Genomic DNA, 12705 nt, shown 5'->3' with positions numbered 1-12705 from the left:
CATTTCCTAATCTTAAAACTTAATATAAGCTACAGTAATCAGAACAGTTTGGTAATGACACAAGGATAAACATATAGATCAAAGGAACAGATTTGAAAGTCCAGAAATAAATCCTTATATTTATGACCAATTAACTTTTGACAAAGGCAATTTGATAGAAGAGGAGAGTTTTCAACAACTGGTACTGGTACAACTGAATATCCACATGCAAAACAAAAACAAAAACAGATGAACTAGATCCTTACTTCACACTATATACAGAATTAATTCAAACTCAATCAGAGACATTAATGTAAGAGCTGAAGTTATACAACTTTTAGAATACAACAGGAGAAAATGTCAAGACCTTCAGTTAGGCAAAGATTTTTATAGACACAACCCAAGAAGGATGATCCATAAAAGAAAAAATTTAATATATTGGACTTAATCAAAACTCAAATTTTGGGAGTTAAACTGGATGAACAGTACAGGGACCTCTTGATAATATCTTTGTAACTTTCTGAGAATATTATTTCCAATTTTAAAATTTAAAAAATACTTTTTTACTCAAAAGATGTCATTAAGAAAGTAAAAAGGCAAGCCACAGAGAAAATATTTGTAAATCACATGTATGGCAAAAAACTTGTACCTAGAAAATACAAATGACTCGTCAACTCGATAAGAAGACAATCCAATTTTTAAATGGGCACAAGATTTGAATAGACATTTCTCCAAAGAAGATGTACAAATGGCTAATAAGCACATAAAATGATGCTTAACATCATTAGTTATTAAGGAAATGCAGATTAAGACCACAATAAGATACCACTTCACATCCACCAGGATGGCTATGATCAAAAAGAAGGACAGGGAGGGGGCAAATTAGGGGTATGGGATTAAAAGATACAAAGTACTATATATAAAATAGATAAGAAACAAGGATATATAGCACAAGGAAGTATAGTCATTATCTTGTAATAACTTTTAATAGAGTATAATCTTTAAAAATACTGAATTACTATGCTGTACACCTGAAACTAATATAATATTTAAATCAGGTATACTTCAATTTAAAAAAAACATAACAAGTGTTGACAAAAATGTGAAACAACAGGAATTCTCAAATTTTGCTGGAAGGAATGTGAAGTAGTACAGTCACTTTGGAAAATAATTTTGCAGTTTCTTACAAGGTTAAATATAATTTTTTCATATGACCCAGCAATTCCATTCCTACATGTCTACTAAAGAGAAATAAAACATATGTTCACACAAAGATTCATACATTAAAGTTCATAGCAACATTATTCATAATAGTCAAAAAGTGGAAAGAGCCCAAATTCCATCAACTGGTGAAGAGATAAACAAAATTTGGTATAGCCATAATGGAATATCAATATTAATAAAAAAGTAAAATACAGATAAATACTACAATATGAATGAACTTTAAAAACATTATGCTAAATGAAAGAAGCCAAACACAAAAGATTATACATTATATGATATTCTATTTATATGAAATGTCCAGAAAAGACAAATCTATAATGACAGAAAAATAGATTTATGTTTGCCTAGAGTTGTGGGTGGGAATGGGGATTAACTGTAAACAAATATGAAAAATCATATTAGGGAGAAGAAAATGTTCTACAACTGGATGTGGTAGTGGTTTCACAACTTGGTAAACTTTCTAAAAATCCTTGAATTGTATACTTAAAGTTGGTGAATTTATGGTATGTAAATTATACCTCAATAAAGTTACTTTAAAAAAGTCAATTTGATTGAATTTTTACATTAACTTTTATTGTTTTTTCCTCACTATAAAATTGACATGTTTGTTACAGAAATTTTAGAAAATACAGTATAACAGAAAGAAGAAAATTCAAAGCACCCATCCTTCCATCTTCAGACAACCATTTTTCACATTTTGACATAGGTCCTTAGTTTTCCTTTCTATAAAAATGTGAGCTGAAAAACTAAAAGACTCCCTACCCCTTGACCTAGACAGAATCCGGTATACCTTTACAATAATCTTTCAAAGCTGCAGTTGAAATCTTGGAATACAAAAGGGTAGCCTGAGCTGAGTCTTGACATAAGGAATGGTTCTACCTAAGGAAAGAGGGGGTTCTGAGAAGGAGAGTACAATGAAGGTTCTAACTTGTGTTCTCTGCCCCCCTACACCAAAAACAGAGTCTACTACAGGGACTTGTGTGCAAGTAATTTACTTGAGAGATGATCCCAGGGAGCAAGAATGAGAAAGCTAGAACGGTGAGAATGGAAGGTGCAAAAGCTAGTATAAGGTGTGCTATCAAGGTTCTCACTGTGGGCTTAATTTGTCCAGAACCACCTGAGAAGCATACAAAAGGCCTCCCAAAATTATCTCCCTGGAGGAAGGGAGGCAGGGACATTTACCACCAGCTCCAGACACCCATTAATTGAAGGCTGCCCCTGGGGATGTTAACCCCACATTTCTGAGCACTGTTTGGCCAGGCAGATTTCCCTGCGGCAGAAAGTGAAAAGATACGCAGCACACTCAAGACGGTATTGTTAGTATGAGCTAGCATGGAACTGTCCACTGCAGTTACTATGGAAATCAGTAGTGGGCTAAAGCAATGTGACATAGGGCACCAGACTGGATCAAGCACCACAGCAAGAAGGTTGAGCTCAAGTAGAAAAAAATCACCAGAGGTCTTTTTAAGAACAGAGAAGCAGAATTCCCTTGATCATTGAATCTAAGATGTCATTGATTATAAAATGCACCATTATTTTATGTACCACTAAGAAAGAAAAGACACTGCCACCTAAACTATGACATGCCTTCAATTGTCAGGTGTATTCTTATTTCAGATATATTAAAATGTGAAAAGTTACATGTCTTCGAATTGATGAAATACAGATACAATTTTAAACTATTGGCGTCACTCTAATGTAAATGCCCCATCTCCATGAACATTTAACAAAGTCTGCTAAACACATAACACTAAGTGCAACACATTTTTTGTGGAAATTAGGTAGAATAGCTGAATTTCACATTGAATCAGTATGAACAGGGAAAGAGTGACATTCTTTGGATATCAAGATAATCACTGTTGGAGAAAGCAGGTGCTGAGAACCAAAGGTGGCCCTGAGTCTCAGGAATCTGAAGAAACTTTGAGAACAACATTGGACTTTCTTCAATTCATAGAATGGGAGCTTAGGCCAACCTTAACAAGACCTTAATAGACAGGGAGAGAACTTTTAAAAATATATAAATATAGGATCATATTAAACAGACTATTTTGTGTTCTTTTCCTCTTAATTACATAGTTTGATCACTTTTTAAATTGGCTGAAATTGGAAATCAGTCTTTGCCACAGGCCTGGGTCTGGGAGAGGAAAAAAGGAAATTATTAGCAAGGAATGCATTGTTTTAGGCAAGTTTGCCCTCCTAAGGAAAATGGAAGGGGCCTATTGGGTGGAATATCCCATTAGCGCTGACAGGTAATTCCAGGCTGACTGGTGAAAGGCTACATTGCTGGAGGACGTTGTAACTAACAATTCGGTGTTATGCCTTGGTTTGCTAACATAGGGCCTTAACACAAGTGACCCCATTTGTGGCCTATTTCTTTTTAACAATTCCCCTTTTTGATCAGACTCTCAGCTTAACTGAGAGATGTGATCAAAATTTAAGGCATTAGTGCCACTCTCACCACTCTGTAGTTCTTGCAGATTTTGTTGATCCTCTGTATGGTATACACAGGTCATGGCTTCAGGTTCATAGTCTTTAAGTTGTCATTCTCTTTGTTCCTTTTCTGATGTTCTGGTCTTAGGGAGATCATTTGCTTGGTGGTTAGTCACTGCAAGCTTGCATTGAAAGCTTTTGAGAGAATACAATGCACAAGGGAGATTATTATGATTATAATAAATGGGATAATTCCTAATGTTTGGAGTACACTTTGGAACCATGGTCCCCAAGACCCAAGCCAATGAAAATCAAATAAGTCAAAGAAAGACCTCACTGAAGGAGTCACCATTTTAAGCCAAGTGGGTTCTTCAGCGATCTTATGTAACTGAGTTTCAGCTTCCCCAGAATTGTTAATCCAGGTGCAGCAAGTGGTGTTGGCTACAGCACAGACATTTCCCTACTAGGCCAAAAGATAATCAAGGTCTATCCCATCGTCAAGAACAACTTTCAGAAAGATAAATTAAGGAAAAAATCCTATTTACCATCACATCAAAAAGAATAAAATACCTAGGAATAAATTTACCTAAGGAGGTAAAAGACCTGTACTTGGAAAACTATAAGACACAGATGAAGTAAATTGAAGATGACACAAATAAATGGAAATATACAGCATGTTCATGGATTGGAAGAATGAATATTGTTAAAATGACTGTACTGCCCAAGTCAATTTATAGACTCAGTACAATTCCTATCAAAATACCAAGGGCATTTTTTACAGAACTAGAACAAATAATTTTAAAATTTGTACAGAAACACAAAAGAACCTGAATAACCAAGACAATCTTGAGAAAGAAGAACAGAGCTGGAAGAATAAGCTCCCTGGCTTCAGACTATACTACAAAGCTACTGTAATCAAAACAGTATGGCACTGGCACAAACACAGACACATAGATCAATGGAACAGAATAGAGAGTCTAGAAATAAAACCACAAACTTACGGTCAATTAATCTATGACAAAAGAGGCAAGAATATACAAGGCAGAAAAGACAGTACCTTCAATAAGTGGTCCTTGGAAAACTGGACAGCTACATATAAAAGAATGAAATCAGAACATTCTCTAATGCCATATACAAAAATGAACTCAAAATGGATTAAATGGAGGCAGAGTCAAGATGTCAGTGTGGGAAGATGCCAAGTTAGCATCTCCCCACAATTAACGCTCCTGTCGGCCACTGGTGGAAGACCTTGATGCCCAAGGAGATGGGAGGAACCCCCAAGTGGGGGGACTGAAGGGTGAGGAGAAGTGGGAGCCAGAGAGGATCAGTGCCCCTGAGACCAGGGAGATCAAGAGAGGCAGGTGTGAGGGGTCCTTTGGGAAGAGTGGGAGAGAAACAGAGGGTGATCACCCAACCCACTCGGGCCCAAGGAGCCTGCCAAGCTCAAAGTCCAGTCCCCTGCCCTCCAAAGCCCCCTCCAGGCTGCATGGTCCTTGGGGGCATAGGTGGGAGGTCAGGGAGATCAGGAGAGGCAGGTGGGAGGAGCCATCAAGGAGGAGCAAGAGAGAGTGGAGGGTGTTTTCCCTGCTCACTTGGGCCCGGCGAGCTTACTGAGCTCCCAGGCCAGTCCCCTGCCCTCCAAGGTCCACCCCCTCCCCCCAGCCTCATTGGTCCTTGGGGCATAGGAAGGAGGCCAAGGGGAGAATAGGAGAGGCAGATGGGAGAGACCCTCCAGGACTGGAGAAGAAGGAGAGGAGGGGAGGGCATTTGCCCCACCAACTCAAGTCCAGGAATCCTGCTGGGCTCCCAGGTGAAGTCCCCCATTCTCTGACACCAGGGGTGGGGGGAACGCCTGGGCCCCTTCTGTTCTATTAAGCCTAAGCCCCACCCCCACCGCCTTTTCCAGCCCTGTGGGTCCTAAGAATAGGCCCCACCCTCCACCCAAACCTCACCTTGCTTAGGCCCTGCTCTCCACAGTCAAGCCATTCCACCCCCCACCCCGCTTTTTTTCCCTCCTCCTTTTTTTCACTATTGTAATACAGTTGTACCTTCTAGTTGTTGATTCATCTATATTTTTATTTTTATATTCTTTCTAACATATCTGTTAGTTTCCTAGTCTAATTTTATTTTTTACTTTGTTATTGTTCTCTCTTTTTGCCACCCTATGCAGCTTGCAGGATCTTGGCTCATGAGCTAGGGGTCAAGCTGAAGCTCCTGTAGTGGGACCTCCAAGTCCAAACCACTAGACTAACAGAGAAACTCAGACGCCAGGGAATATTCATCAGAGTGAGGTTTCACGGAGACCCTCATCTCAGCACCAAGATCCAGCTCTACCCAATAGCTTAAAAACTCCAGTGTTGGAAGCCTCAGGCCAAACAGCCAGTAAGGCAGGAACACAGTCCCACTCACAATCCCACTTTTTTTTTTTTTTTTTGGTTAAAAAAAAATGAGAGAGAGAGAGAGAGACAGCAAAAAAAATATGTCACAGATGAAGGAGCAAGGTAAAAAACAGCAAGACCAAAAAACTGAAGAGGAAACAGGCAATCTACCTGAAAAAGAATTCAGAGTAATGAAGTAAAAATAATGCAGAATCTCGGAAATAGAATGGAGGCACAGATTGAGAAAATACATGAAATGTTTAACAAAGATCTAGAAGAACTAAAGAACAGACAAACAGAGATGAGCAACACAATAACTGAAATGAAAAATACACTAGAAGGAATCAATAGCAGAATAACTGAGGCAGAAGAACGAATATGTGAGCTGGAAGACAAAATGGTGGAAATAATTGCTGAGGAGCAGAATAAAGAAAAAAGAATGAAAAGAATTGAAGACAAACTCAGAGACCACTGGGACAACACTAAACGCACCAACATTCGAATTATAGGGGTCACAGAAGATGAAGAGAAAAAAGAAAGGGTCTGAGAAAATATTTGAAGAGATTATAGTTGAAAACTTCCCTGACATGGGGAAAGAAATAGTCACCCAAGTCCAGGAAACACAGAGAATCCCATACAGGATAAACCCTGTAACATAAACAACCATGAAAGGAGAAATCGACAGTAACACAATAATAGTAGGGGACTTTAACACCCCACTTACACCAATGGACAGATCATCCAAACAGAAAATAAATAAACACACGCTTTAAAAGACACAGTAGATGGGGTAGATTTAATTGATAGTTATAGAACATTCCACTCAAATGTGGCAGAATACACTTTCTTCTCAAGTGCACATGGAACATTCTCCAGGACAGGTCACATCTTGGGTCACAAATCAAGCCTTGGATAATTTAAGAAAATTGAAATCATATCAAGCATCTTTTCTGACCACAACGCTATGACATTGGAAATCAATTACAGGAAAAAAAACCTGTAAAATACACAAATACATGGAGGCTAAACAATGCGCTACTAAATAACCAAGAGATCACTGAAGAAATCAAAGAAGAAATTTAAAAATACATAGAAACAGGGCTTCCCTGGTGGCGCAGTGGTTGAGAGTCCGCCTGCCAATGCAGGGGATACGGGTTCATGCCCCGGTCCGGGAAGATCCCACATGCCGCAGAGCAGCTGGGCCCGTGAGCCATGGCCACTGAGCCTGCGCGTCCGGAGCCTGTGCTCCGCAACGGGAGAGGCCACAACAGTGAAAGGCCCGCGTACCCCCAAAAAAAAGAAGAAAAAGAAAACAATAGCGAAGATCAATAAAACTAAAAGCTGGTTCTTTGAGAAGATAAACAAAATTGATAAACCCTTAGCCAGACTCATCAAGAAAAAAGGGACAGGACGCAAATCAATAAAATTAGAAATTAGAAAGGAGTAATCACAACAGACACCACAGAAATACAAAGGATTATAATAGACTACTACAAACAACTATACTCCAATAAAATGGACAACCACGAAGAAATGGACAAATTCTTGGAAAGGTACAATTTTCCAAGACTGAACCAGGAAGAATTAGAAAATATAAACAGACCTATCACAAGTAATGAAATTGAAACCATAATTAAAAATCTTTCAACAAACAAAAGTCCAGGACCAGATGGCTTCACAGGTGAATTCTACCAAACATTTAGAGAAGAGCTAACACCGATTCTTCTCAAACTCTTCCAAAAAATTGCAGAGGGAGAAACACTCCCAAATTCATTCTACAAAGCCACCATCACCCTGATACCCAAACCAGAAAAAGATAACACAAAAAAAGAAAATTATAGACCAATATCACTAATGAACATAGATGCAAAAAAGATGAAAAGATGCTCAACGTCACTAATTATTAGAGAAATGCAAATCACAACTACAGTGAGGTATCACCTCACACTGGTCAGAATGGCCATTATCAAAATATCTAGAAACAATAAGTGCTGGAAAGGGTGTGGTGAAAAGGGAACCCTCCTGTGCTGTTGGTGGGAATGTAAAATGATACAACCACTATGGAAAACAGTACGGAGGTTCCTTAAAAAACTAAAAATAGAACTACCATATGACCCAGCAATCCCACTACTGGGCATATACCCTGAGAAAACCATAAGTCAAAAAGAGTCATGTACCACAATATCCACTATTTACAACAGCCAGGTCATGGAACCAATCTAAATGTCCATCAACAGATGGATGGATAAAGATGTGGCACATATATACAATGGAGTATTACTCAGCCATAAAAAGAAACAAAATTGAGTTATTTATAGTGAGGTAGATGGACTTAGTGTCTGTCATACAGAATGAAGTAAGTCAGAAAGAGAAAAACAAATACTGTATGCTAATGCATATATATGGAATCTAAAAAAAAAAAAAAAGATGGTACTGATGAATCTAGTTGCAGGGCAGGAATAAAGATGTAGACATAGAGAATGGACTTGCGGACACGGGGTGGGAGGGGGAAACTGGGGCAAAGTGAGAGTAGCATTGACGTATATACACTACCAAATGTAAAATAATTAGCTAGTGGGAAGCAGCAGAATAGCACAGGCGGGTCAGCTTGGTGATTTGCGATGACCTAGAGGGGCAGGATAGGGAGGATGGGAGGGAGGCTCAAGAGGGAGGGGATATGGGGACATGTGTACGCATATGGCTGATTCACTTTGGTGTACAACAGTAACTAACGCAGTGTTGTGAAGCAATTATACTCCAATAAAGATCTATTTTTTTAAAAAAAACTTAAAGGAAAAGAATAAAAAAGAACCAGGGGGCTTTAAAAAAAAATAGATTAAACACCTAAGTGTAAGACAAAGAACCATAAAATTCCTGGAAGAAAACATTGGCAGAACACTCTTTGACATAAACTGTAGCAATATTTTTTTGGATCTGTCTCCTAAAGCAAAGGAAATAAAAGCAAAAATAAATAAATGGAAACTAATTAAACTTAAAAGCTTTCACACAGCAAAGGAAGCCATCAACAAATCGCAAAGACAAACTACTGAATGGGAGAAAATATTTCCAAATGATATGACAAATAGGGGGTTAATATGCAAAATATATAAACAGCTCATACAACTCAACATCAAAAAAACAAACAACCCAATTTAAAAATGGGCAGAAGAGCCAAATAGACATTTTTCCAAAGAAGACATACAGATGGCCAACAGGTGTATGAAAAGATGCTCAACATTGCTAATCATCAGTTAAATGCAAATTAAAACCACAGTGATATATAAACTCACTCCTGTCAGAATGGCTATCATCAAAAAGAACACCAATAAATGTTGGTAAGAATGTGGAGAAAAGGGAACCCTTGTACACTGTTGGTGAGAATGTAAATTGGAGCAACCACTGTGGAAAACAGTATGGAGGTTTCTCAAAAAACTTAAATAGAACTATCATAAGACCCAGCATTTCCGGTCCTGGGTGTATATCCCCAGAAAATGAAAACATAAATTTGAAAAGATACAGGTACCCCAATATTCATAGCTGCACTATTCACGATAGCCAAGATACAGAAGCAACCTAAATGTCCATCAACAGAAGAATGGATAAAGAAGATGTGGTGGGGAAGATGGCGGAAGAGTAAGACGCGGAGATCACCTTCCTCTCCACAGATACACCAGAAATACATCTACGCGTGGAACAACTCCTACGGAGCACCTACTGAACGCTGGCAGAAGACCTCAGACCTCCCAAAACGCAAGGAACCCCCCACGTACCTGGTTAGGGCAAAAGAAAAAACTAAACAGAGACAAAAGGATAGGGACGGGTCCTGCACCAGCGGGAGAGAGCTGTGAAGGAGGAAAAGTGTCCACACACTAGGAAGCCCCTTCGCGGGTGGAGACTTCGGGAGGCGGAGTGGGGGAGCTTGGGAGCTGCGGAGGAGAGCACAGCAACAGGGGTGCGGAGGGCAAAGCGGACAGATTCCAGCGCAGAGGATCGGGCCGACCGGCACTCACCAGCCGAGAGGCTTGTCTGCTCGCCCGCCAGGGCGGGCGGGACTGGGAGCTGAGGCTCCGGCTTTTGTCGGAGCGACGGGAGAGGACTGAGGTTGGCGGCGTGAACACAGCCTGCAGGGCGTTGGTGCGCCGCGGCTGGCCGGGAGAGAGTCCGGGGAGGGGTCTGGACCTGCCGAAGAGGCAAGAGACTTTTACGTCCCTCTTTGTTTCCTGGTGCACGAGGAGAGGGGATTAAGAACGCTGCTTGAGAGAGCTCCAGGGACGGGCGCGAGCCGCGGCTAAGAGTGCGGAGCCCAGAGACGGACATGAGACGCTAAGGCCGCTGCTGCCGGCGCCAGGAGGCCTGTGTGCGAACACAGGTCACTAGCCACACGCCCTTCCGGGGAGCCTGTGCAGCCCGCCACTGCCAGGGTCCCGGGATCCAGGGACGGCTCCCCCGGGAGAGCGCACGGCGCGCCTCAGGCTGCAGCGTCACGCCGGCCTCTGCCGCTGCAGGCCCGCCCTGCACTCCGTGACCCTCCCTACCCCCCCGGCCTGGGTGAGCCAGAGCCTCCGAATCAGCGGCTCCTTTAACCCCGTCCTGTCTGAGCAAAGAACAGACGCCCTCCGGCGACCTACACGCACAGGCGGGGCCAAATCCAAAGCTGAGCCCCTGGGAACAGTGAGAACAAAGAAGAGAAAGGGAAATCTCTCCCAGCAGCCTCAGAAGCAGCGGATTAAAGCTCCACAATCAACTTGATATACCCTGCATCTGTGGAATACCCGAATAGACAAAGAATCATCCCAAATTAAGGAGCCCTGTGGATGAAAGGCTCTTGGTGCTGCAGCCAGGAGTCAGTGCTGTGCCTCTGAGGTGGGAGAGCCAACTTCAGGACACTGGTCCACAAGAGGCCTCCCAGCTGCACATAATATCAAACAGCAAAAATCTCCGAGAGATCTCCATCTCAACGCCAGCACCCAGCTTCACTCAACGACCAGCAAGCTACAGTGCTGGACATCCTATGCCAAACAACTAGCAAGACAGGAACACAACCCCACCCATTAGCAGAGAGGCTGCCCAAAATCATAATAAGTCTACAGACACCCCAAAACACACCACCAGACGTGGACCTGCCCACCAGAAAGACAAGATCCAGCCTCATCCACCAGAACACAGGCACTAGTACCCTCCACCAGGAAGCCTACACAACCCACTGAACCAACCTTAGCCACTGGGGACAGACACAAAAAACAACAGGAATTACGAACCTCCAGCCTGCAAAAAAGGAGACCCCAAACACAGTAAGATAGGCAAAATGAAAAGACAGAAAAACACACAGCAGATGAAGGAGCAAGATAAAAACCCACCAGACCTAACAAATGAAGAGGAAATAGGCAGTCTACCTGAAAAAGAATTCAGAATAATGATAGTAAGGTTGATCCGAAATCTTGGAGATAGAATGGACAATAGAATGGACAAATTGCAAGAATCAGTTAACAAGGACCTAGAAGAACTAAAGATGAAACAAGCAACGATGAACAACACAATAAATGAAATTTAAAGTACTCTAGATGGGATCAATAGCAGAATAACTGAGGCAGAAGAACGGATAAGTGACCTGGAAGATAAAATAGTGGAAATATCTACTGCAGAGCAGAATAAAGAAAAAAGAATGAAAAGAACTGAGGACAGTCTCAGAGACCTCTGGGACAACATTAAACGCACCAACATTCGAATTATAGGGGTTCCAGAAGAAGAAGAGAAAAAGAAAGGGACTGAGAAAATATTTGAAGAGATTATAGTTGAAAACTTCCCTAATATGGGAAAAGAAATAGTTAATCAAGTCCAGGAAGCACAGAGAGTCCCATACAGGATAAATCCAAGGAGAAATACGCCAAGACACATATTAATCAAACTGTCAAAAATTAAATACAAAGAAAACATATTAAAAGCAGCAAGGGAAAAACAACAAATAACACACAAGGGAATCCCCATAAGGTTAACAGCTGATCTTTCAGCAGAAACTCTGCAAGCCAGAAGGGAGTGGCAGGACATATTGAAAGTGTTGAAGGAGAAAAACCTGCAACCAAGATTACTCTACCCAGCAAGGATCTCATTCAGATTTGATGGAGAAATTAAAACCTTTACAGACAAGCAAAAGCTGAGAGAGTTCAGCACCACCAAACCAGCTCTACAACAACTGCTAAAGGAACTTCTCTAGGCAAGAAACACAAAAGAAGGAAAGGACCTACAATAACGAACCCAAAACAATTAAGAAAATGGGAATAGGAACACACATATCGATAATTACCTTAAATGTAAATGGCCTAAATGCTCCCACCAAAAGACACAGATTGGCTGAATGGATACAAAAACAAGACCCATATATTTGCTGTCTACAAGAGACCCACTTCAGACCTAGAGACACATACAGACTGAAAGGAAGGGGATGGAAAAAGGTATTTCATGCAAATGGAAACCAAAAGAAAGCTGGAGTAGCAATTCTCATATCAGACAAAATAGACTTTAAAACAAAGACTATTAGAAGAGACAAAGAAGGACACTACATAATGATCAAGGGATCGATCCAAGAGGAAGATATAACAATTGTAAATATTTATGCACCCAACATAGGTGCACCTCAATACATAAGGCAAATACTGACAACCATAAAAGGGGAAATCGACAGTAACACATTCATAGT

General features: G+C 40.9%; 1 long non-coding RNA gene across 1 annotated transcript in view; it reads right to left on the bottom strand.

Moving 5' to 3' along the window:
• The window catches only part of LOC125965129 (uncharacterized), a 117295-nt gene extending 110524 nt beyond the window's left edge, over positions 1–6771 (bottom strand). Inside the window, exon 1 of the long non-coding RNA XR_007478669.1 lies at positions 6727–6771. This is a non-coding gene — a long non-coding RNA (uncharacterized LOC125965129). The remainder of the gene's footprint in view (positions 1–6726) is intronic.
• Positions 6772–12705: the final 5934 nt, after the last annotated feature.

This window comes from Orcinus orca, chromosome 8 (assembly GCF_937001465.1).
Source record: "Orcinus orca chromosome 8, mOrcOrc1.1, whole genome shotgun sequence".
In the NCBI taxonomy this organism is placed as follows: Eukaryota; Metazoa; Chordata; class Mammalia; order Artiodactyla; family Delphinidae; genus Orcinus; species Orcinus orca.
This window is presented reverse-complemented; position numbering and strand designations above follow the sequence as displayed.